General features: G+C 39.7%; 1 protein-coding gene across 6 annotated transcripts in view; it reads right to left on the reverse strand.

The window, feature by feature from the left end:
• Positions 1-27,866, reverse strand: part of DLG2 (discs large MAGUK scaffold protein 2) — a 1,965,529-nt gene that overhangs the window by 976,422 nt on the left and 961,241 nt on the right. The window lies entirely within an intron of this gene.

Consider the following 27,866-nt stretch of genomic DNA (forward strand, 5'->3'; position numbering starts at 1 on the left):
CAGAGTAGACACATAATAAATGTCCCTGCATTACATTTTTGGAAAAGGCTGGCAAGTGGCGAGCGGAACAAATGGGTGAAAAATACTTGAAGCAGGTGAATTTAATGTCAGAGTCAAACTCTCCATAAGGCAGCCTGCTCACGGGGATGCCTAGGCCCTCCGCGGCCAGGGCAGCCTGCCTGGGTGCTTCGAGGATTGAGGCTCTTGGCTTTCCTCACAGTGTCACAGATATTTTCACGAGAACAGATGAGATGAGGGCCCTTTGTGGCCAAGTCACCCTCCTCTCCAACCATGCAATCTGTCTCTGCCACGTGTTCCAGCTCCGGGGCGAGACTGCCTGGTGAGTTAAAGTGATAGATGGTCCTTAAGAAAAGTCCGATTCAGCAGGTTCAATAGTATATACATTTATCTTAGAACTTTAATAAATACCCACACATATTTGCAAAATGGACCTCAAAAAAGAAATGGAAATATTATACCAAAAGCATAAGTGCGTCATTCTTATCCTCATAACTTAGATTTGCAAGGTCGTCTTTGAATTCTGGGACTCCATGTGTATTCCTTCTGAGCTTCCTAAACACTGTGTAAAGAGACCAATAAGCATTCTAAGGGATCTGAGGGTGACCTTGAGCAAACACTATATACTCTAGTGAATCTGAGTGTGAAAAATCTGTTGATGACTGATTGTGATATGGATAGAGATCTTCCCAGATCCTAATTCCAGGCCTTTTTCATTTTACCTCATTTAGTCACCCCATGAAGTAGCAGTATGATGTCAAATTTTACAGATAAGAGCCCTGGCAGGTGTGGCTCAGTGGATTGAGTGCTGGCCTGCTAGCTGAGGGGTGGCTGGTTCAATTCCCATTCAGGGCACATGCCTGGGTGGCAGGCCAGGTCCCGGGTTGGGGGCATGAGAGAGGCAACCAGTCAGTGTATCTCTCACACATTAATATTTCTCCCCTTCTCTTTCTCTCTTCCTTCCCTTCCCTCTAAAAATATATAAATAAAATCTTTTAAAAAATTTCACAGATAGGAAAACTGAACCTCAGAGATGTTAGGTAGAGCCCAAGCTTCAAGCTCAAGTTAGCTTGACACAGAACCCCTGGTCTTTCCACCATTCTCTTCCTCGGCAAAGGGCTAGAAAGTTGTAAGTACTTCCATACCAACTTCCTTCAGGGAAATAACAGAGACGATTATTTGAATTCACAATGTCACACCCTACTTGGCTACTAAATGTTTGCCTTCCCGGGAGCCATTCTGGGTATTATTAATTCTCAATTATTAATAACATCCCTTTTATTATCAAACACTGTCACAAGTAGCTATTTTTGTCCAGTGTGTGAAACCTCGTTACTTATTTATCACAGACACAAATTAAGCCTACTTCAAAGGTAAAATCTGAGATTGTGCTGACCTAATTGCCAACATGTTTTTTCATCTTCAGGGTTTTTTAATTCTTCCTTAAAACCCAAAGTTAATTAAAAGGTAAAGTAAGAAATTGTCTAATAATTTTGTCCAGGCATTTAAGCCAACCTTTTAAAGAAGACATTTTTAACACGGTCATCTTCATGGAGCAGTAGTGCTTGTCAGAAACGTAAGTGATGACCCTAAGGACCACATACAGATAATGGAGGCTGACAGTTTAAGGAACTTTAGCTGAAAACAAAACAAAACCCCCCACTACATGCACTGACCCCATGTTTTAGCAGAAATATCTAGGGGTCGATTCTAAAATTTGATTGTTCTTAGGCTGGGTGAATCACCCATTTACAAAAGATTCCACATGTTGCCCTCCCCCAAAACACGCTTGTTCACAGCCATGCATAGCACAGCAGCACACACTTGTACTCGTTGCTACGAAGTATTATGGGTAGTGCGCGTGACATTCAGTTTTGTATTTCTTTAGGTCAAATTAGTCTAAATCACCAATGGGTTGGAGCACTGCACTGGGATTCAGGAGAACTGGTTCTGCTGGTGTCTTCCCATAGGACACGTAGTCTTCCTGTGCCTCTGTTTTGACCGTGATGAAATGGTTTTATTAAAAGCACACTCTGTTTAGCCCTGGCTGGTGTGGCTCAGTGGATTGAGTGCTGGCCTGTGAACCAAAGGGTGGCTAGTTTGAGTCCCAGTTGGGGTACGTGCCTGGGTTGTGGGCCAGGTCCCCAGTTGGGGGCATGTGAGAGGCAACCACACATGGATGTTTCCCTCTCTTTCCCCTTCCCTTCCCTTCTCTAAAAATAAATAAATAAAATCTTTAAAGAAATAAATTAAATTAAATTAAAACATAACCTGTTTATTTCACATAATGAGTATTAAGGAGCAATGGAACAGTAGTAAACAACACTCTAAACTTGATAAAGTATCATAATACAGTGAACACATTTTAAAATTTAACTTTTAAGTAAAAAGTAATATTTAGTGAGCACATACTATACAACAGACCCTGTGTCAAACATTTGCAGGTAACATCTCATTTGTCTTCACAAGACTCCTGTTAGGTAGATGCTATTTCCATTTTGTTCGATTTGCTTCAGAAGCAATTTGATATTTAGCAAGGTTAAATAACATGTCTAAAACTCCAAACCTAGGAAAAATCACTGCAAGTTTTGGAAAAGACTCTAAGTTTGAATTCCAGTTCCATCATTTATTGTTTAAATGGCTTTAAGCAAATGTTTACATTTTTCTCAACTTCATAGTCTTTATTTTCAAAATAAAGAAGCCAACATGTGCTAAACAGGATTATTGTAGGTACTAAATGGAATAAAATGTGTCTGGCTAGTGCCTCATGTTCAGCACTAAAGATGGGTAGATTATTTTTATTATGACCATCATTTATTAGTAGCAATAGTAAAAAAAAAAAGTGTTGTTTCCAGATACCTTAGAATATAGCTTGTGAATTTTTGTTGAGATTTGGGGAACAAGAAATGTCCTGGGTATTTGTAGGATAAAGTGTAAATAGGGAATGGTGCACCCTAGGGTCCAATATCTTACTTAGCATCTTGTCTTAAGTTTCTAAAGGGAGACCTTTAAAGGGTGTGGTCAGCAAAATAAAGTTCCCCCATGTTCTATCTAATCCCTGGAGTGTATATGTTGCCTTACATGGCAAAAGTCACTTCTCGGGCAGATTAAATGAAGGGCCTTGAGAGGTAGAGATGACCGTAGGTCGTCCAAGCCAAGCCCAGAGTTATCACAGGATTGTTGAAAAAGTCAGCAAAGGCTATGTTGGATAGAAGCCGAGTCAGAGAGAAATTTAAGGATGTTATGCTTCTGGGTTTAAAGAGGGAGAAAGTGACCATAAGTCAAAAAATGCAGGTGTCCTCTAGAAGCTGAGAAAGGCAAGGAAATTTATTTTCCCTTGAGTCTTCAGAAGACACTGAGCCTGGCACACACCTCGATTTTAGCCCAGTGAGACCCAATGTTAACTCCTAATATCCAAAAATCTAAGATGATAGTATAGTTATGTTGGTTAAAGCCCCCCACATTGTGGATATTTGTATAAGGTAAGTGATGTTGATATATAAGGAATCTGAAAGAAGGAGACACATAATAAACATTTATTGCAACCTCAAAAAGTGCTCAGAGGAGAGGACATGCAAGTAGATGATGGACAAGTACTCTGCTGCCTCCGCTAGGCTATGCTCAGGGTATGCTCAGGGGAGATGATCAGAAGGACAGCCATGACTTAGAGGTATCAGCAGTTAAGGCCTCCCCCCCCCGCCCTAATTCTTTGTTCATCCCGTAATCTTGTTATTATAACTTGGCTTCCCAAGTAGACATTTCAACTGGAAACACTGGCTGAATTACCAATAAAGTTTACTATCCCTCACTGCAGATTAATTAGTTGGCATCAGATCTCTATCTGCTCATTCCCTCATACATTCCACAAATGTTCACTGAGCCTCCTTACACGTCAGGCATAGCACGTTTACAGATACAGAAATAAGCCAAACCTACTTCCGCCCTCACAGAGCTCACAGTCTGACAGGGGAAGCAATCTGAAGAGCTGTAAACTAGCCGTGGCAATGCAGTGCGGTCAGTGCTAAGACAGGAACAAATACAGGGTGCTCTGGAAGCACCGGAAGGGTAGCTAATTCAGATTTGTGGAATCTGGAAAGGCTCTGAAGAGAAGTGACATTTACACTGAGATTTAAAAGCTTATTAGTTTTGTTGACATGTGTTAATACCTTGAACCTGCTCACTTCCAGATACACCGACCAACTTGAGCTCTTGATATTTGTGAAGTTGAAGAACTGGGTCTAACAAACAATAGTACTGAGTGTCGAGTGCCGCGGGCATGCCCTCAGACGTTTCCCACATGCCCGTGCAGACGGCGTGTTATGCAATAAACATGCACAAATAGCAAGCACTACAAAATATAAGCCGCCCCTAGTGGTAATTAGACCTGGGCTTCCTGTAGTCCTTTTAACTCGAGACAAAGAGAATCTCATACTCTTTACTCTAGGAATCAGATAATTTTCTATCAAGGGAAGAAGACTTCAAAAGAAGTCATTTAATCTTAAAGCATAGCCTAATAATTGGGATGAATTAGGTTGGGGTGATGATTACATTTGTAATTTGCACCAACCCTATTCTCAATTCAAACTTGATTTACATTTTGTTAGAAAAAAATTATGTCTCTTTGTAGCACTGCTTCAAAGAGATATACTTTGAAGGTAAAGGTGTTTTCATACTTGGCTAGAAATTTCAGTTTCTCTTATACACAAAACCTCAGATCGATAAAAGTTTAACTTGACTGGGTAGTTCTCTTCCCATACTAGTTCATGCTTAGCAAACAAGGTGACACTATTTGATTTTTATAATATAAACGCAGAGAGTCAATTCACTAGAGCACCCAAAAAGATACATTTCAAAGTCTAAATCACATCATTTCACTCTCCTGTTCAAGAACCCTCCACTGCTTTCTTACATCATTCTGAATGAAACCACAGTCCTTTTCTGGTTTATAAGGCACATGTAAGAGCTTCCAGCCTTATTCATTTTAACCTCCACAGTGCCTCTCTGTCCTCACTTCCTACCACAATTCTCCCTGCTCAGCATGCTGTTCTGCTCTTTGTACTTGAACAGGGGAAACATGGTCTTAGCTCCAGGGCATTTGTGGCATCTGTCACCTTTCATTGGGGCACTCTCCATTATATGCATACCTAGATTTGTTATTTTTTAGGTCTTTTTCTCAAATGTCATCTTAATAGAAATTTCTTCTCTCTCCCTTAGATCTAAGATAGTCCTCACTGTCACCCCACTATCAGTTCCCTATGTCATCATTCTCTTTTAGCGCTTTTTAAAATAGTATTTACCACCATTTGGCATTAAGTTATATGCTTATTTATTAATTTTCTGTGTATTCCCACTATAGTTAAACTTTGTGAGGACAGGAAGTTCTGTTGCTTTCATCATTGTTAGCTTCCGTGCCTTCACTGGTGCCTGATATAAAGTACTGTTCAATAACTTCTTATAGTTGACTGAAAGTAGACATACAGACCAAATGGACTCATATAACATGACTGACCTTCCTAATATCAATGTGTAAAAGTTCTGGATAAAAATGTAGAAATAAGAGCTCAAACGCAGGAGTTGGAAATCCTTTGGTGCCAGAAATGTAGCAGAAACTTGAAGCCAGAGTGATTGGTTTATAAGCCAACACTACTGTGTATGGACTATATAAACCATAATAGCTTGAAACTGGAGTTTCAATGGCCACTTGAGAATAGAAGATGTGTCATAGATTTGAGGCTGTGAGCCATACATAAAGTCTAAATTCTGGCAAAGCTGCTGCTTAGACACACAAAGGGATTTAAAAAATCTTTGACCTTGCTTAAATGAAGCAGCAAGAAAGATGGTCTCCACTTTAAATGAAAATGTCTTTAAGGGAATTTGAAATCCCCAATCCAGATCTTCATGTGAATGTGTATTCCAAACTTACAGTTCCCAGGAGGTATGAGGCTCTCCTAAGTGGCAAAATTAATGTAAAAACCAAAACAAAACCAACTGTGGTTCTGGACAAATGAACCCTCTGGAGTATTGGGGAAAAGCAATCACATAACCTTTCTCTAGTGATAACACCCCAACCCCTGGTGGGTGTAAGTACCACGGATAAAACAGTGCCTGTCAAAGTTGAACTCACAATAATAAATTGTAAACAACCTGAGAAAGCAGCCCGTCAGGAGGGTGAGTCATCATATACAATAAATGGAAGGGTCGGCATACAAAGAATTCAAAAAAATATTGACTAATTTGGGAGAAAGTAAAAAATCTGTTTTAAAATGGCAAAATCGTGGGTAAATTGAGTAGCAGATTTTTCACATCTGAAAAAGGACTTGGTGAATTGAAAATTATTCAGAATACAAACTAGAAAGAAAATGTGATGGAATATACATGAAAAAGATTGTGATATGGAGGATTGAAGGAGAAACCAAGTTATATCTACTCAGAAGGACACAATAGGAAGAATGGGGAAGGGGCAATATTGGAAGATTCAATGGTTGGAAATTTTTTAAGTTAGGGAAAAACATGAATACTCATATTTGAAAAAAGGATACCAAATTCTAAACAACACAAAGAAAAATAAATTCACTTGTAGAGGTATCTTTTGGTAAAACTGCAGACTTCCAAAGATTAAAAAGACTTTTTCAAAACGATTTTATTTATTTATTTTTATATAGAGGGGAAGGGAGGAAGAAAGAGAGGGAGAGAAACATTCATGTTTGGTTGCCTCTCACACACCCTCCACTGGAAACCTGGCCCGCAACCCAGGCATGTGGTGACTGGGAATCAAACTAGCAACCTTTGGTTTGCAGGCCGGCACTCAATCCACTGAGCTACACAAATCAGAGCAAAAAAAAAAAAAAAGAAAGAAAGAAACTTTAAAAACTATCAGAACGTAATCAGAGTTCATTTGTTCACAGTAATTAGAAACAGTAAATTAGAATAAGGTAATGCTGCCCATTCTGGAAGTACAAAGAAGTGTTACTTATTAGACAAAAGCTGGGGCAGGGAGCTAACATTTCATGTGTAACTATGTGCCATGTAACAAGTTAGATTCATGTTATTGTGTTATCTAATTTAATACCCAAGAATTCTCAAGATTATATTGACTACATTTTATAAAATTGAAAAGAAGTTCAAAAGTAAGTATCATGCTTGCAATAAACAAGAGAGCCAGAATTCCTGAGGATTCGGCTTCCACTCTCACTTAACAAATACAAGAGCTCAGAACAGAACAAAGCCACATAGCTGTTCTACTAACCTGGTTGTGTGGCTTTAAAGAAGTCATAGCCTGAGGTTGCACTTTCATATCTGTAAAATGGGGGTAAAAATGGCACTAGCCTCATAGAATCACTGTGAGGTTATGTACAACTTAGTATGTATGCATGCTTCTCATATCCCAGCTATTTGTATTATTAACAATTAATGGTGGCATGGTCAGTCACTCATTGTAGGAAGAAGATATGTTTCCTTCATCTTTTGTTCTCAATAGGCCTACATAATAGAAATTTCATTAATATCAACTAAATGATTATTAAAGTACAATAAATTATGTTCCTAATATTGATGATGGGACAATGAAAGGAGGTTAGATTTTGTTTGGTAATCTCTAAGACTAGAAAAGTCAAGTAATTTACTTGAACAGTTTCCCATAAAAACTGGTAAGCAATTTGTAACACTTCAAAAAACAAACCTAAATGATTAAGATAACTTCTTACATGGAACATCTCCTTCCTTGATATTTAGAATTCAGTGGCTGAGTAAGTACTGACTGTACTTTAGAAGGACAAAACAATAGGACTGTTTTTCAGAAGATCTTCTCTGGGTAAGAAAAAGAGGTCACAATAACGTATCAAATAGGCTTGTGGGTGTGCCAGGGAAATAACAATCCATGAAAAGGAGATTACAGTTTATAGTTTCTTGATGTCAAGGGTAGAAAACTTTTTAAATTTTTAAAAGATTTTTATTTATTTATCTTTAGAGGGGAAGGGAAGGAGAGAAGGAGAGAAACATCAGTGTATTGTTGCCTCTCGTGAGTCCCCTGCTGGGAACTGGCCTGCAACCCAGGCATGTGCCCTGACTGGGAATCGAACTGTGATCGTGTGGTTCACAGGCCTGCGCTCAGTCCACTGAGCTACACCAGCCGAGCTGAAAACTTTTTTTTCCTAAATTTGACTTTGACTTTTTAAACACTTTTTAAAGTTAGAATACTTCTCTCTTTAACCTAAAATAAAAATAATTGAGCGAGATTAATAAATGTATGAATAATAAAAAATAAACACACACTTTGAAAACTTTGCTTACCCTTAAGTCAGTCCAAATAGTCCTTTTTCTTTGGACTCCAGATGGGATGACTACCTCCTTCAAGAACTATTGAAAATTAATAATGGCCTTTGTACTTCAGATTATATCAGAGTTTATATATAGTTTGTCCCTCTACAGCATCTGGAATAATGCCCATACTGAGTAAATTCCAAAGAAATCTTCATTAAGTGATTCAGTTTAATAACTTAGATTGACAACAACTAAAGTGCCAAGCAGTGTGCTGATCGACAGCAGTGTTAGGACCTTTCATTTCTATTAGCTTAAAGGAATGCCAATGTCAACGGCATCCTTCAATGATAAGGATTTTGGTATCCTTCAGCTACCAAAGACTGCTGGCACCTTCTGTGTGCAATGCAACCATGCTGGCTCTTCATATGCATCTCTCAGTGTTTCCCAAACTTGCCTAAAGATAAAAATCATCTGAGATAATACATATGCAAGTTCTCAGGCCCCTGTCTGGAGATTCTGATTCAGTAAGTCTAAATGGACCCACTATATAGACTTTTTTGAAGGATAGTTCTTATAAGAAGGTAAAATTTGGGGAAAAAAACACTATTCTGATTCTCAAGTAACCCTTTGAGGTAAGTTGGATGTATTGAGACACGATTATTTTGTGACACGCTCAAGGCTGCACCCCAGCAAAAGACAGAGCAGTGGGGGTTCGATATCAGTCCTGGGTGTCCCAAAGCCTGCAAGTAAGTCTACTAGCTGAGGTTCTCAGCCGAGGCAAGAAAAGGGCTTTTGAATTATTGTTGTTTCTCAAACTTGAGGAAGCCATGGAAGCCCTTGAACTGGGCCCTGTGATGATATGAAGTCAGTTTCCAAACAACCGAGTACAGAGCAGTATGTAGAAAGCAGCCTGTGGCCAGAGCTGGGGTGAGTCTGGCCTGTTTTAAATTTTGCTCCTTCCTGATAAGAAAAGACCAGCTGTTTTGGGGTGCCTGCTTTTGTCTCTGAGTCCAAAAGCAGGCTCTTTTCTTAGCCAAGGCAAGCAAAAGGCTTTAGCATTACCACTGCCCCTTATTATAAGGGGCACGAGGCCAGGTGGCATTTCCAAAGGCAGAAGGCTTTTCTTAGTAAAGCCATGAAGACAGCTGTGCCTGAGCCCTCCCAATGGGGCTCCACTGTAATTTTTGTGTTGTGCTAAGCTTTCTGCAGCTTCTCTGCATGGGAACTTCTGCCTGTTCTCAGATTTCTGAGTCAACAATGTCAATATTTACCAAGAACTTCTAGGAGAGAGCAGAATATTGCGGGCATAGTAGATCCAAATGTCAGAAGGTAGTGCCTTAAAAACATCAGGTTTGAGAGAATATGAGGGAGGGGAAAAAGGCTACTGGTTGCTCTGTCCTGTGTGATTTCACATTATTTAACATATTATCTTTTTTCTTTTGCACTTGAATTTGAGCTCCTTTGGAACAGGGACAGCTTCTCATTCATCTTTGACTTTCTAGGGGTTCGCACAGGACAGAACGTTATGAATGCACTCTATGCTTGTAATATGAATTTGTAAAAAGAATTTAGACTAGGCAAATTGCCTAATCTCATGTGGTTTCAGTTTCTTTTCCTGAAAGGTATGGGAATAACTATGGGCCTCCTCTTTCACAGGGTTGTTGAGCTAATGAAAGGAGACATGTGAGAGTGTCCTGCCAACCATTAACTATCACATGAGAATATGAGGCGGATGGATTCTGTCCCACTCTTCATCCCACCCTTGTGCGGTGCCTACCACGGTGCCTGTCCCAGAGTGACCACTCACACATTGTTTAACAACTACCCCAAGTACAGTTGTTCAAGTACAGTTTTCTGCCTTTTCCTCCCACCCCAGCCCAGCCCCCCAGCTTTCCCCACCTCCCTCCCATTTCTACCCCCTCTGTTATTGTCCATGTGTCCTTTATAATTGTTCTGCAAATTGTTCATTCTTTTCCTCTGAAATTCCCTCCCCTCTCCCCTCTGGTCACTGTTAGCCTGTTCTCTATTTCAGTGTCTTTGGTTATATTTTGCTTGTTTGTTTGTTTTGTTGTTTAGGTTCCTGTTAAAGGTGAGATCATATGGTATTTGTCTTTCACCGCCTGGCTTATTTCACTCAGCATAATGCTTTTCAGGTCCATCCATGCTGTTGTGAAGGGTAGGAGCTCCTTCTTTCTTTCCACAGCATAGAATTCTATTGCGTAAATGTACCATAGTTTTTTGAGCCATTCATTTACTGATGGGCACCTAGGTTGCTTCCAGCACTTGGGTAAATTGTAAATTGTGCTCAGACTTCAAAAAAGTTGCCATAAAGAGAGATCCAGAAGGTCACTTCATAATACTCAAGGGAGGAATCCACCAAGAAGACATAAACATTGTAAATATGTATGCACCCAACATAGGAGCACCCAAATACATAAAGAAAATCTTGGAGGACTTCAAGAAAGATATTGACAGCAACACAATTATAGTAGGGGATTTTAACACCCCACTGTCAAAAATGGACAGATCTTCCAAACAAAATATCAACAAAGATATTGTGGCATTGAACAATGCCCTAGATGAAATGGACTTAACTGATATATATATATATATATATATATATATATATATATAGAGAGAGAGAGAGAGAGAGAGAGAGAGAGAGAGAGAGCCCGCCATCCCAAAGAAGCTAAATACACATTCTTTTCAAATGCACATGGAACATTTACAAAGATAGACCACATGATAGGACATAAAACAAGCCTCAACAAATTCAAAAATATTGAAATCACATCAAGCATTTTCTCTGACAACTACCCATAATCTTAATGGACCATGAGCACAGTGGTGCTGTGCTCAATCTCACTAAATTCTCATTTTGGTTCCATAAACTAGTTACTGATATTGTCATGGAATAGATAAAAAATGCAAAGCCTAGGGAGACCAATGACTTGCCCAAGGTCATGCACAGTGAGTTGTGGAAGAACTTGGACTTGACCATCTGGGCATCATTTCAAAGTTCTTGTCCTTAACAATTAATCAGCAAGAATGGAGAGCGATTGGCAGAGAGACTGAAAGAGAGGAGGGGCAAGAAAAAATACATAAGGCAATAACTCAGCTAACGAATGCTAACAGATAGACAATAGAGATAAGGTGCCAAATAATGTTCCTAAGCATAAAATGTATTTAATACAAGATATTTCCTTTCCAATAAGCATTATTCATGGCCTCAATACATTCTCCTCAAGAAAACAAAAAGCAAAGCAACTGTGTGATCAATTCCTTCAACAAATTTCACTACCAAAATATGATGAGTGTGTGGAAAGCTCTTGAGACTGCCAGGATCTGCTTTGCTGGGGCCCATGACACCTGATCATTTATTTGACAGAGAAAGAGGTCCAGGTCCTGCAGTTTTCCTTAAATTGCTGAGAAATTTTCCCCCAATTAAATCACCCAGTGGCAACTGCAATTCTGCTAGGCTACTTTCTTCACTCAGTCGGAAGGCAGAAAGACAACAAGGTAAGGCCTGAAACAATACAAATCATGTTGAGAACCATCATTCAGTGGCTTTGGGTCCAAATCAAAGCTGTGAAATATAGAATGATGTTGGATTCCGAATGAAAAATGCCGACCATGTTTCCCCGAGACCCAGGCATTAATACACATTGTATATAACAGGCTGCTGAGAGGATTAGTAAAACAGAGGCTACAAACCCTGGAAATCCTCCTGCCCACATTAAGCTAATTGAGTCGGAGACATCCAATTCATCACATTTGCAGCTTGATTTATAAGCAAGAAACCCTGCCCTGGGAGCAGAAAATAAAATGTTATGAGCTAGCTAGTCTTAAAATTTCAAACCAAGCAACTCCAAACCTATCAATATCTTAATGGTACAGAGAAAAGAAAAAGAATCCCATTCAAGTGCACTTGGTGAGCCTGATGAAAGAGTAAATATCCAGTGTGCATTTTATGACGGACATTTCCATGAACAGTCTAGCCACATAATTGAAAACCCTCTGTGTCTGAATTCTATGGTAAACACATCACCATTTTAGAAAGTTGATGGGGTAATTTGAAATCAGTTTGTTTTTGCTAGGAAGCAACTTTCATTCAGCATGAAGAAAGCAATCTTATAACAGTTAAAACCAATTTCAAAGAGGCAAGATATTATAGCACTTGGCTTGTGAAAGCTTATGATACTAATAAACACAGAAAAATTGCCATAGGAGTATACATCAACAATACTGAGGGGAATGGCATCAGAAGCAGAAGCTGCGCTGAGAACCTACTCCCGAAGCAAATGCACCTGCGCCCCTCCTTGTCTGGAGGAATCTGCGGATCTCTGCCATTGAGCCTGCTGTGGAATCAGCTGGGGCTCACTGACACTGGATCGAGAGGCCGCCTTCTATTTTTCTGACAAAAGTTTTCTTGAGAAAGACAAGCATTCCTTCCTTATCCAGGCAGAAACTGTGAGGTGCAGAAATGACAGTCATAGGTTCCCAGAGATGGCAGGGAGCTTGAAGCTCATTCCACCCCAAAATTCTTACCCTCCAGTCTATGGTCCTTACTGAGTCCCTAGATAGGCTTTAAGTGACTCATGTCATCCCTGAAATTTTATGCAAAATTGTGGGCCTATACGCACGAAGACATATTTTTTTCTGGGAAAAGAGTTTTTGTCAATTTTTTAAATGGGCTCATGATTTCAAAAAGGTTAAAATCACTGTTGTTCAATGTTCTATTTCATGTCTGAATCACCTCTACGATATCCCATTGAGGATTGTCCAACTTTGTTTAAATGCCTTCAGTGACAGGCAGCTCAGCACCCGATGGGGCAGGCCCTTCTGTCTTCAGACAGCTCTTAGGCTCTGTCTCTGCATTGTTTACTCTAGAGGTCATGGTGTCTCCAGAAAACATATGGAATAGTTGCTTCTCATAAGCAGCCTATAGCCAGAACTACTCGTTCATCCTCTGAGCTGAGACTATTCCCTCAGGACATCACTCGTGCCTTTGATGTTTCCATTTGACATGGTTTTAATCCTGTCACCAGCCTATTTGTCCCTCTCTGAAAACACCCCGATATACTCCCATTCTCCCTGAAATATGCTGCTCAGAGCCTAATGGCACGTTCTGGAATAGAGCAGAATCATCAACTCTTTGCTCTTGGCATGACAATTCCATTAGCATAGCCAAAAATTTTACTGACTTTTCTGAAAGCTCACATACTGGCAACTGCTTGAACTGACTGCAGGCTGAATGCCCCAGATCCTATTTGTGTGTCCTATGTTGCTGATTTCTTCCTTGATGATCATTCTGCAAAGTGTGAATGAGAAGAGAATAGAGGGGAAAACTGGAGAAATATGCAGGAGAGGTGGACGTAGCCACAGGAATCTGGCAGTGGTAGTGGGTGCTGTGAGCTCAGGATGTAAAATTGGACCCAACAAACAAAAATCTCCTTAACTTTAGTAACTGCCCTAATTAAGTGTATTATTATCTTCAACATGCAAATGTGGAACCCAGGGTTCAGGGAGGAAGTGTGCCACCTGGGAAATCACCACCAGGATTTCCCAGGTGGCACACTTCTGACTGCAAGGCCATGCTGCCCAGCAGCTCCGAGAGGGCAGCTGGTAAGACACCCTCGAGGTAGATGGGTCCTTCCAGACATAGCTCCTTCAAATCTGGTTTTATACAATTATCTCATCAAAGGCTACACAAGTACATAACGTGATATCAGCATATACTACTAACAAGGTGATGTTATTTTTGTTGAAACAAACCGATGCACCCAATTTAGCTGGACAGATTTAGGATGAGAGAGATTTTTGCCCAGTGTAAACAGCCTGATTGGGCCTTTTGGGACAGGTGAAAATTGGCATAAACAAATGAAAACTTAGTGATAATTTCCAGCAACACCTCCAGGAAATTGGAATAAGTCAGCTTCTGTGACCTGCTGGGTAGAACATACCTGCTCCTTACTTTTCCTGTGAAATGAAGAAATAAACTCTAGCCAAGGAATCTGGGACCCAGATTTCTGTCTCATCTTTAGTGATAACTGAGTCTGTCTAGGCTAAGTCCCATAGCTTCTGTGACTCTTACTTTCTTCATGTGTGAAATAAAGGAAGGAGTTAGATTTTATTACTTCAAATTTCCCCACTCAGTTTTAAGCTCTATAGCTCTACGGTCTTACTGTTGAATAACTGGTCGTGTGGCTACTTAGGGAATGTATTGCCTGGCTCCATACAAGGTGTGAATTATAGCAGGGTGTCACGTTGCTTGTGGAAAGGGAGGGCTCCTTTTTCAAATTCATGTAAATATGTGGAATGTTTAATGGAAGCCCTGCTTTAATCATTGGTACCAGGGAAATAAAGCCTATTTTTAGAAATGCTATATTGAAGTTTCATATTGCTTGTTTATAATGAAAAGCTAGTAATATAAATGTCTTATGAGTCTCGGCAAGAATAAACTACCAAAGAAACAACTGATTAAATCAAATGCCTTGACATAAAGTAGGAGGAGGTAAAAACAAAAAGTCTCTAGAGCATCAGTGTTGCAGCGCAGCTACGCTAATTCCAGCTGATTTTTACAAGAGATCCATGACCTCTGTGTATCCTGCAGCTGAATGAATGGTCCTTATGGTGGGGGTGGGGGAGGTGGTTCTCCAGTACTGTCCTGTGTGAAGGGATTTCAGTAGGAGTCTCTTGAGTGCATTTTAAATGAACTTACCTGTGACCTTGAAATTGGCCAGGAGCTCTAACTCCCTCAACGTTCTGCCAGTAAAAAAGGAACAGATCATCCGCCTTCAGGGTGAGTTTGGTGAGTCAGCTGGCCTGGGGAACACCTCTCAGGAGTGCAGCTTTGGGCTTCATGCCACTAGTTTGACACAGGCAATTCGTCTGTGTGTTGGGGGAAATCGATTCAACTCTCTCTACCACATTTTCTCAGAAAACAGTTTCTCTTAAACAAGCATTATAAGGTTTCCTGAGTATATAACAATAGAGGAATTTTAAAATTGCTTCTTGGAATACCATTGGTACTTATTAAATAAGGTTAAATAAACACTTAGTTATATAGTTTCTGTTCACTAAGGGATTCATGTACATCTTGGTTTCCCTAAGAAAATTTAAGCCTCTTATAAAGAGAGAAGCTCTCTGACTTCTGCCATCGCTTCTCCCAGTGTTATGAGAACTCTGGCAGTGACAATCACCAAACACATGCTGTGGCAGCAGGGCGTTCAAGGCAGCAGTTAGTTCCTCAGAGTCGGCGTGCAGCAAAATCACTGACAGAAGTAATAAACACACCGAGCCCCGGGCTTGGGGAAGCAGGAAGCTTGGGGAAGCAGCCCCGGGCTTGGGGCTGGGCCTTTGCGTGAGTCTGAGACACACCCAGCTTTGAGAACCACTGGTTAAGGTAACTTAATTGGTAGTAATGGCAGCCACAACAGAGGCTGAGCAGAGAAAATAACAGTAGTTTATACAGTTTTTTATCTCAGGCTCTGCCACTTCTGATCAGTGTGTTCTAGGGAACCATTAAACTTCTCTGGAGCAAAGTTGTTTTTTCCCCCACCCTATATGCCCTTTTGTCAAATGGGGAAGTTGGACCTGATTAGTAGCTTCCTGACTTTCGTGACCTTGATTACAATAAAATTATATTTCACATTGTGAGCCTGTATACACCTGAACACACCTACACTAAACTGAAGTGAAGGTTTGTACCTGTGATTTACTCTCATATTTTCTATTGTTATTTTTTTCTGTTCTAAAATTACCAAGTACATTGACTTCACAACTTCAAGTGGCTCACTTGAAGTTAGAAAATCCCAGATTTGATTATTTCCACTGCCTCCTTTAGTTTTAAAACTGTATGATTCTCATTTGCCGATGAATAACAATAGCACTCCAAGGCTGAGAGGTATGATATCAGACCAGCTGGACTTATATCCTAGATCAAGGACTAACTGTGTGACCTTAGAAAAGTTTTTCTAAACTTTTTTTTTGTGCCCATTTTCCTTGCTCATAATTGAGAATAATAAGAAAACCTATCTTATGGTATGCTTGAATAGAATAACTCAATTCATATAAAGGATTAAAAATAGTGTCTGTATATATTAGAAATTTAATAAAGACTACATTTTATTATTGTTATTATTCCTCCTAAAACAACCTCTATACAGAAAGCTTGGTAAGCAGATAGCAATACAAAGAAAGAAAAATTTATGAAATTAAGTTTTAGACTTTAGCAGCTGCCTCATATCCTCTCCCCAGAAACCAGCAGTTTTGCTGAACAAATATAAATGAAAAAAATACTGTTGATACAGCCAAAATCTCTTTGTTGAAGAGAATCCCAAATAAATTAGGGGACCCCAAATAATTAAAATGAAAAAAATTTAAACCCCATACTAATGAAGTGAGATGTGATCTCCATTTAAAATTAGTTGGGTATAATTGTGAATACATTGCTAGACATTGAACAAAAACTAATTTTATTTTCATAGGTTAGTAATAATATTTCTAGATTTTAATGTGGTTAATACATAAATTCAATAAGTCTGTTAAATATCTTTTATTACTCAAAGCTTACTATATATCAACTTGTCACTATGAAGTAACATGTTTTAACTTTTTTAAGTAATAATTTTTAAATAAACATGAGGAATGATATACCAAAATTGATGTTTCTCTCCAAGTAGCCATCTTAAAAGATTTTACACAGATTCCACTAGCCACAAAGGAAAAGTACCTCTCTTCATTAAGTCTTGCTTGGATCACTCATGTTCCAACTTATTTGCTACACTTCATTTGAATAAGCCAAGGTGACATTCACATTTATTTGAAAGATAATTTTGGATAATGTACTCTTGCTTAGCTGAGACAGAGGTATTCCAAAGCGTGAAGACATTCTCTCAAGGAGAGCGAAAGTGCAGACGTGATAGGAGGGCCACCTTTATTGAGAGCTCAAACGGTTCATTGGTTTGGAGTTCAGGTTTGCTGTTGCATACACATGCATTTTCCATTTTTTAATATAAAATAATTACCATTTACTGAGCATCTACTAGGTACCAAGTGCTTTCTAAAAACTTCCCATGTACGCCCTGGCTGGTGTGGCTCAGGGTCTTGAGTGCCGGCCTGCAAACCAAAGAGTTGCTGGTTTGATTCCCAATCAGGGCATGTGCCTGGGTTTCAGGCCAGGTTCCCAGCAGGGGGTGCACAAGAGGCAACCAAACATTGACGTCTCACTCCCTTTCTTCCTCCCTTCCCTTCTCTCTAAAAACAAATAAATAAAATCTTTTAAAAAGATTTATTAAAAAACTTATTATGCTTTAATATATAGAGCAACCTAATATTTCTTAGGGAAAATCCATTATTGTTGCTACAATTACAATACAGGTGAGAGAAATAAGAGACCTGGATGTCGTTTCATTGACTTGTCTTTCCAAAGCCACTGTGCGAGCCCAGTAATCCACGGCAGGCTGGTTCTAGAGAGCACTCTGGACCTGTGAGATCTGCAGTAGGACTGTGCCTACCGTTTTCTTATTCCTTTTCCCAACTTCTGGCTTAAATACCCAAGATTATTGGAAGAATTCTATCATATAATAGCTTTCAAATTAATGAGAACCGAATCAAGAAATGTTTTATTTGCATAGCATTTTGAACAGGAGCTTTTGTGCCATATTTACACAACCATTTCCTCTCACCAAGGTCTGGGTCGGGAACAAAATGTATTATTCACAATTATGAAAATCTCTGCTAAATCCTTCTTATGTTTTTATTATCGGAGAGCTTCTCTCTTTAGCCTCCCAAATCACAGTTTCTTCTCTAAGACCAGATGCTTCCTAAACCATCCACTCAGCTACTACCACCATCTAGTGGCAAGAGACAGAAATGAACAGATTTTACATTTTTGAAAATTACTCATTATACTTTAAAAAGCAATATCAGCTTCATTTTCTAATAGCAATATCACTAAAACTAATACTGCTGCAAGGAAAAAACTACATTTTTAAAGTGTTGGTCAGGCCCCCATGATTAATGAAGTCAAATACACAGGGTGGAGCAAAAATAGTTTCATAGTTGTGAGTTCATGAAACATAGAGTTTGTTCTTGGATTATTATTTATTAAGTATTATGTTATTTTCCACATAAACAACTATAAACCTAATTCTGTCCCACCCCATATTTACTGAGTGCCTACCATGGGCCAAGGAATGTCCTAGGCACCAAAGAAATATCGCAAATAAGACATCAGTGTTTTGCTTTCTTAGGGCTTATTCTCCTGGGTGAGATAGACAGCGTAAGCAAATTCATGTCCAACTCAATACGTTAGGGAACTATATTCAGAGTGAGGGAGGGACAGGGGTGTGTGAGGAGCCACATTACTTTGGGTGGGCAGGGAAGGCCTCTCTGGGAGATGATATTAGAATCAAGCCCTGCAAACCAGGAAGGATGGGTTTAGGTGAGAGAGTCTTAGAGCTGGACAAGCCCTCGGGAGGGATGCTCTTTCTGGGACTGAGAAGGGAAAAGAGGCCTCCGAGTGACGGTGGAGCATGGGCACTAAGGCAGGGGAAGAGCGGGGCCAGAGGGTCCTCTGTTCCTCACTGAGGATGGAGATTGTACAGCCTTTCTGGGCATTTGCATTCTACATCCGTTTAGGATGTTCTTCAGAGTCTAATCTAATCCACCCCACAATAGAAAAAAAAGCCTTATCTTCCTGTTCTCTCCACTTTTACTGCCATCAGATGTCAGCAGGGCTTCGCTCCAGTGCCTTGGCACAGACCCTGAAAATACCAGGACAGTAACAATTCCTCAGATCCTGGGGGCAATGGAGAGTGACCTTCTCAGCCACTGGCTCTGGTGTGGAGGAGAGAAAGCGATAGTTGGCAGAAGCTCCCACATGAACCAGTCTATTCTGAAGACTGCAGCTCTGACTCATTCCACCGACATTTTGATGCAGGGCTTGTAGGTAGAGGACCAGGGTATCACCACTGGAATATTAGAAGATGGACCTGGGGTTCTCTAACAATGGCATCTCCCTGCATTTGTCTCCCATCAGGTCAGCTAACCTCACACACCAAAAGCCTGAGACCCCACCTTGTTGGCTTTGGCCAGAGCCTGTGCCCTTTCCCCTCTTCTGTCCACTTCTTCTAACTGTCTGTCTGGCTTCCTGGGTGTCCGTTTCAAATGTCATCACATTGGAAGTCAGGGCTCCCACACACACATTTCAGGAGACACAGACATTCAACCCATAACGATAGGAAAGCCCGTGTGACACAATTCTGGCCGACGGTGAGGTAAGAGAGAGTTCTTGTGTAAGATTTCCAGGAAAGCTCCCTGACAGAGGGGAGGAAAACAGCCGCTGAGACTTATGCGCCTTGCCTTTCTCTTTGTCCTGCCTAGAACGCAGAGAGTTCTGGAGGTCTACCAGCCTCCACGTGTCCACTAGGCTTCTCCTATTCTGAATGAAAACAGAGAGAAAATACGGGTTCCTGAAGGCATTCCAGAGGCGCCATACCAGCCCTGTGCTCCTTCTTATTTCAGGAGGAAAAACAAAACTGCTAACTGGTCAATACAAAGCTGTTTACGCACCAGTTGCTGTCTCTCACTTAATTAGAACCACCTGTAGAGTGGTCATATCATGTTGTAGTTATTTTTGTGGCCTTCACCTTGCCTAACATGATGTTTTGTCGCATTATTGGCTTAAGAAGTGCTTGATAATTAAGGTGGGGGCAGAAATGGGAGGGAGGTGGGGAGCACTGGGGAGGGGCAGGGCAGGGAATATAAAACAGAAAACTGTACTTGAATAAGAATTAAATTTAAAAAAAAAGAAGTGTTTGATGAATTTCTAACAACAGGTACTTCTGCTTGATTTTTTCATAAAAATCTCAGAAAGTCTGGACTATTTATTCCAATATCTTTCAGTCATGGGACTGTTGCCTGATCTCCTAACTATAGAAATTTAAGAGTTACCATCATCTTTCTAGCCAAAAACCTGAGTTACATGTCGACCCTTCTCTCTTCATCAGAATCGGAACCCAAAGTTTGCTATTTGTTCTCTCGTAATGTGACATTAATGTCCCGACCGCTCTCATCCCTAGAGCCCGAAGACAGATTTGAGACCTAAACCAGCTTCTCTCTCAAGTCTCTGGTCCCCTCCCATCTCCATCCCTTGCTTTACTCAATAGTATACACTTGAGTTCTATCAGTATCAAAGGGTACAGAGGGACGCCTGTGCACTTTGGCATGAAATGACCGGGATTCCGTTCCTGGCTCTGCTCCTTACTTATTTTGTGACCTTGGGCAAGTACACGTTACCTCTGTGCCTGAATGTTCTGGCTCCCAGACAAAGATTAGGATTCATATTGACACCAGTTTGATATTTAGATTAAATAACTTTATCTCATTTTGAAAGCCTAAGGTGTAAAATAAATACTCAATAGTGATATTAATGTTTAATATCATTTCTATTGTTCTTACTTCTAAAACCCAATTTCTCTTTCCAAATTGGGTTTTCTGTGGCATCCTTGCTACTTCATCTGTGTCTAGTAAATTTTATTTGTCTCTTATTGTCCTCATTCTCACCTTACCTATCTAAGAGTTGGTCCTTGTATTGGTAAGGTTGTATTTGGTTGTAAGTAAGAAAGTCCCAACTACTGTAGCCTTTAAAAAATGGTTTACACAATAAGATATCACCTCACACATATCAGAATGACTATCATCAATAAATCAACAAACAAGAAGTATGGGCAAGGATGTGGAGAAAGAGGAACCCCAGTGAATTCACGGGACTGTAAATTGGTACAGCCACTATAAAAAGTAGCATGGAGATACCTCAAACAGTTAAATATAGAATTGCCTTATGACCCAGCGATTCCACCTCTGCATATATACCTGAAGAAACCCAAATCACTAGTTTGAAGAGATATATGCACCCCTATGTTGACTGCAGCTTTATTTACATACAGTAGCCAAGATTTGGAAGCAACTTAAGTTCTCTATTGATAGACAAATGGATAAAGAAGATGTGGTATGTCTAAGCAACAGAATATTAGCCACTAAATGGGAATGAAATCTTGCCATTTTAGACAATGTGAATGAAGCCAGAGGGAATTATAATAAGTGAAATAAGTCAGGCAAAGAAAGACAACTATCATATGATTCCTCTTATTTAAAACAAAATAAACAAACAAGCAAAATAGAAACAGACTCATGGTCACAGAAAACGTTTTGACGGTTGCCAAATAGGAAGGGGATTGGGAAGGCGGGTGAAAAGGGGGAAGGGAGTAGGATGCACCAATTGCCAGTTCTAAAAACAATCTCAGGGATAAACCTCACAGCATAGAGAATACAGTCAACAATATTGTAATAACAACAGGGGAGGGCAAAAGAAGGTTAGTAATTATACTAATAAATATAACAACTAATTAATAATAATATAAGAATAAACTATGTTTCACACACTCACACCTGTGAACCTATTTTACCCATCCCATATGCTAATACATACTAATAATAAAACAATAATAGTAATAAAAATAGATAACATTTTTGTGTGTTTATGGGGTCAAGCTCTGAGCTGAGGTCTTTGTATAGATTTTTCTCACTCAAACTTCACAGAAGCAAATTAGAGAGAATGCCATTATTTCATTGTATAAATTTTAAAAAACAGGCTTAAGAAAGTTAAATAACTTAAAAATTGCTCGTACAACTATTAAGGATAGGACTGGGAATTTGAATCTGGCTGAGTCTGACTCCAGGGCTAGAGTGAGTTTTTATGTTACACTTTTCTCTTGGTTGTATTAACTACAGTGTATGTGTCTGTTACAGTGTTTTTTAAAGTTTGTGTGCCCAACCAATAGTGCTTTTTTTTTCCTTAAAAAAGGTCCCATGACCAATATGTTTTGGAAATACTGTATATTAACATATTTCCATCTTAGAGGAAATATGTTTCCATCATATTACTTATCATCACATTAAAGACTCTGGGAAACCCTTCAGTAAGTCAGTGCTTTCAGCCTTCATCCCTTCAGTTTCCTCATAATGATGACAAAGTCCCACCAGACGCACTTTGTGAAATCCTGGGCTTATGTCATTATAGATGCCAGTAACAGAGAAAAAAAGAAAACCAAAACAAAGATGTGGTCCATTTAGTAGGAGTTAACACATTTATTAGGAGCAAGACAAATGGAATATCTAGAAGAAAGGATAATACATAGTTCCACAAAAGTCAGTTAGAAAAATAAAATAGTGTATAGAGAAGCTAACCGTCAACTCCGTGTGCCGTACAATGTTATGACCCGGTGGAGTCCGGTAGGCGTTAACAGGAGAGGCTTCTTGAAGGAAGAGGATTTATCACAGTGTTGGCTAAAGCATAGCTTCCGATAAGCAGGCCTGGGAACTCTGGCAGGAAAACCGTCACTGAAACAGAGTGCACTTTATCTGCCTTGCCTGCAGTTCTGTATACCAGCTCTCCCTTTTCGAGCAATCCCCCTATAAATCCCAAAATGCGCACTGCCTACAGATTCGCCAATGTTTTCCGATATATTCAATAAATGCCCGATTGTTCAAGGGTGTAGAAGTCTATCCCAACCTCTCATACTCTTACATTCCAGTAAACCTTTCCAGAGCTGTTCACACTGGTCCCAATGAGATCAATTCTATTTATCTGGTCAAAACAATTCACAAAGATTAAAGAGAGTTTTAATCTTCCTGGTCAGTGGACATTAAGTCTAAGAGAGCTTTAACTGTAAGAAACAACATTTTCTTATGTGCTCTAGCAGATGCTGCCAAACTTCATCACAAGACAGCACTGATTCTAGGACATCTCCAGATTTCAGACATGGACCATGTGAGGAAACAATCAGGTTTAAAATGGATGGAATTCTGTATTGATGATAAGTAGCTAAGGGAGAATAGGACAGCAGAAATGGAAAACCAAGAAGTCAATGCCTTAATTTCTGTCAGTGTGAACAACTGCCCAGAAGACAGATAATTAATATTTAAATTAATTTAAAAACAAGTATTTGGAGAGGAATTGATGGTATAATGAACAGAACCAACAGAGACCCTGACCTTAAGGGTGTTAACATAGTGATAGTAATATGGACAGCAAATTTATTAAAATGAAACAAAACTAATGGTTATGAATGCAAGTGGAATTCAAACAACCAGCTAGATTTTCAGTCTGACAAATGCCATGGTAACAAGAAACAGAGCATAAAGAGCAGCCTTATTCATTCACTGGCTGATGGCCGAATGTGTAAGTTCTATGTTGATTATTTCTGAAAATGATAAGATAGTTTAAGAAATTAAGGAATATAGAATGAACACTTTAAAAAATAAATAACACATGGACACGAACAACAGTGTGGGGGGGTGGTTGCAGGTGAAAGAGGATGTATGGGGGTGATAAATGGTAATGGAAAAATATGATAAAATGAACAATGAAAAAACAAAAGAGTAAATCACCAAATAAAAATGATAGAAATAGATCTTGCTGGGTCCTGGGAAGGAGAAGCAGCGGGGCCTGGTGGGCTGGACTTGCTGGGTCTGTTGAGGACACAGGCCCCAAGTGCGAGGAGTGCATCTCAATGTGAAAGTTTCTTCAACTGCTCAGGAACAGATTCCTACAGTCTCAATGGAATTTTAAAGGGGAAACTAGTCCCCCAACACTACTTGTTGCCATGGGAGTGGAGCACAGTCTTTGGGGAGTCTTCTACTGGGCAGACTAACATATTTTAAATGTAGACCCTGTTTTCCTTCTATTTCCTCATAACGTTTCATTTCCCTCTATCAGCACTCTTCATGGTTCTCATTTAGAAAGCTGCTTTTTATACATTCCCTTATTTTTATATCTGTTTAATTTTACAAAATAAGGCTCTAAGAAAGAAAAAAGAGCTTCAACATTTACACACAAAGAGAAAATGAATAAAAATGTAAATGTCAGATCTCTTTAAAAATAGCAGAACGATTTAGAAAAAGTGATAAAACACAGGAGTAATAAAGCATATCAGCTCTGGACCCAGAGAGATCTGAGTTAAAAATATTGGAATCTTATTTACTGGCTCTGTGGTTGAAGGGAGCTATTTAATTTTTAAATCAGGTATAATATCTCTTAGAGATAAAATGAGGTAAATAAAATAAGTGATTTTAAGGTATTTGTCATGGTAGCTGGTTGATAAAAATAAACAAGATACAAAATAACACTTGGTGAGCACTTAATGTGTGCCGGGCACTTTCTAAGTAGCGTAAATACATGTAGTATATAGTTAAATTTGTGCAAAACTCCTGTGAGAGGAACGTTACTATTATCTGTATTTTACAGATACAATACCTGAGACAGAGAGGATAACTTGATTAAGCTCATGAAACTACTAAATGAAAGGGCCAGGGTTAAAACCCAGGTATTCCAACGTCCAGACTCTTAAAAATAAGTCAGCCTGCTCCCACCTCTCTCTGGCTCTCAGTCTCCGTCTCTGAGAGAGTACTCTGCTGGATGCCTGGCGTCTCGCTGTGTCTAGGCTTTGGGAATTTGAGGTCCTGTTGCAGAGTAAGAGTAAGTAACAAATAACTGGAACTCAGATTCTCTAGGGTAGTGAGGTATCTGTGGGTGTGTGTATGTACATATGAGAAATACATATGTGTGTGTACGTGTATCATGTTTTACTGCCCTTTGTTTCCCTACCACATATTAGTAGTAACTCAATTAATATTCATTGAATTGACCTAAACTGAAAAAAAATATTCTTCTGCTTTATTATTATTTTTTTTTATTTAACTCTTGTTCAAGTACAGTTTTCTTTCTTGTATTCCCAGCCCTGCCCTCCCCCAGTGCTCCCCACCTCCCTCCCATCTCTGCCCCCCACCTTAGTTACTGTCCATGTGTCCTTTATACTTGTTCATGTGAGTCCTTCCCCTTTTCCCCTGTGATTCTCTCCTCTCTCCCCTCTAGACCCTGCTTTATTATAGGCCAGTTTCTTTTGTGGACGATTCTAGGTAGCATCTGAAGAGAAAGCATTCCCATCTTGAGGCAAGGAAAACAAATTCCCTTGAATTGACCGCTATGCATTTCTCCTCACAGCCCCATACTTCACACTGGCCAAGCCACTCTAATGAAAACAAGCCTAGCAAGCCCCATCTATCAGCCAGGCAGTGGGTGTATACCAGGTGCAGATGAATCTTAAAACCAAGGCTTCGAGTGACACACGGTGATGGGAAAAAAACGATTGCAAAACCTGCAGCAGTGAGATTACTCAGCTAATGGTCCAGAGGCTGCTCAGGGCGACATTTAAAATGTTACACAGCCATCTCACACTCTGTGTAGGCATGCCGTGTGTAAATTCCTAATTTATACCAGAGAGCTACAGTGTCTCCTAAGTAGGATTCAGGGGGCAGTATCTGCTTATGTGCTTTTTTGCCTCCTCTCTCTTCCCCCTTTTGGTGCTTGACCCAAGAACACCAAACAGGTAGAAAAAGCAAAGAGTTGAAAATATGCCCCCTCTAAAGGAGAATTTGTACCTTCTTAGTATTCCTCTGACTCAAACAGGCTTCATTTATGAGAAAATAACACATTGGATTTTAATCATGCCAGGTTTTCCAAACACTGGAACTGTGAGAGTATAATGACCCCTCAACAACTGGATTAGGAAATGTGTCCTGTTGCTGTAAAAACACCTGTGCTTGAGCCTGACAGTGCAGTGAGTGCCCGGGCTCGCCTCCTGTGCCCCTCTCCTGAATCCACTCAGTAGCTTCCAGCTGGTAGCCTGAAATCAGCCACGGCGGGGGTATTTACACCGCCCAACTGGCATACTCTACACATCAGAGAGTTGTGTTTTTTCCAGGAAATTGTGCACTGTTATCCTTCTCACTCTTGCTGATAGACGAAATATTTACAAGTATATCTTGTTCAGCATAAATAGCACCTCGAGCCTGTCATGAGGGAAAAGTCCTGGCCACGAACAGCTACCTCGTAGCCTGGGCGCAGAAGTCCTGGATGAACTCACCCTTCACCCTCTGCACCGTACCTCGAGGCTCCCACCACTGTGCTGGTGGTTCCCAAAGGAAGGGGAAAACTTATTTTTACCTTACTATTTCATATCAGGGTTTTTTTAAAATTCATAGGTAGCTACTTTCAAAATCGACATGAGCTGCTTTCAATAAAAACATGAATACACAAAAACCAGAAAAAAATATATATGTATATATAAAGAACTGAGTAAGAAATAAGATAGGAAATATAAATTGAAAACCTAAGCTAAGAAAAACAACTGAAAATAAAGACACAGCTTGGATTCCTGGAAGGCAAGAGATAAAGGTAAAATGGGAATTATCCCTTTATAGCTGAGATCTGATCTTTAGAAACAACAACCTTTGCCTTCGACTCCAATATGCAGTTTCCAAATGAGGCATTAAGTGGCATCACACATAGTACAATCACCCAAACTGTAGCTGCTCAGTTATATTATGATGCATATGCTGAAGACACAATGCACAAAATGAAAATCCTATCATACTTGTATCAGTTGTTCCATATATATGTGTGTGTGTGTGTGTGTGTGTGTGTGTGTATATATAAAATTTTTATTTTGTTTACTGTAACGTAGCTAGCTCTAGACTAGCCCTATCCCCGCTGGCTTGCAGCCTTTAGGAGCTAGGCTACAGAGCTGATGAAAAAGGAAGTGCTAGGCAGAGAGGAGAAGAGGAAGGGGGGCTCCATGGAGGGCCTTAGAGTGGTTCTTTCAACAGGTTAGAAAAATGAAATGAACTAAAATTTTACCACTCGATGCCATCCAGCCTCCCAGCTCTGCCCTTTCTCAGTTTATACTGGTCAGCACACAAAATAGGAATAAACAATTGCTTGCAAAAATGGAAGGGTCCTTAAGAAGGAAAGTAATCAATCATCTGTCCACAGAACAGAATTAGATTCCTAGAGTTAGGCTGAACCTTAGGGACAGTATTATGCCCCCTCCTGCTGAAGAAGGAGTCCTTCCTCAACAACACTGCTGCCCAGTTGTCATCCGGGCCTGACAGACTTCTGGGGAAACGGAACCCCAGCATTTTGGGGGGTTGCTCTCACTGTCAGGAACTGTAGTCTTACAGCAGTCACAGATATGCACAGCGGCACGGCTTCTGCCCTCTGCGTGACATTAGAGTCATGTTTTCCTTCTGACAGCCCTTGAAGTTTAAGAAGGAAGTGATAAATCCCCTTAATCTTATTTTCTCTGGGTTAAATGTATCCTTTTCCACCAGTCATTCAATGACTTCCAAAGAGAATCTGGGAAGAATTGAGCAATGAATTCTAAAAGCAGAATATTTATATATTTTATATATTATAAAATATTTAATCAATTTTACAATTAGCCTAATATTCTAATTAACTTGTGGCAAGTAGAGCTAGTTTATTTGATAATACATTTTTAGGATTCCAGGGTATTTTAAATGTACCAACTTTTGAAAGTATATTAAACATAATTCAGCCTTTCTTTGATATTTTGGAAAGTATAATAAAATCTCAGAAAGCATTAAGGCCACTTTATGGCTATACTTTTTAAATATTTTCTTTTTTTTATTTTTAGAGAGAGGGGGAGGGAGAAAAAGAGGGA

The sequence above is a fragment of the Sturnira hondurensis genome, unplaced genomic scaffold (assembly GCF_014824575.4).
Source record: "Sturnira hondurensis isolate 20B ecotype Veracruz unplaced genomic scaffold, ASM1482457v3 Scaffold0003801, whole genome shotgun sequence".
Taxonomy (NCBI): Eukaryota; Metazoa; Chordata; class Mammalia; order Chiroptera; family Phyllostomidae; genus Sturnira; species Sturnira hondurensis.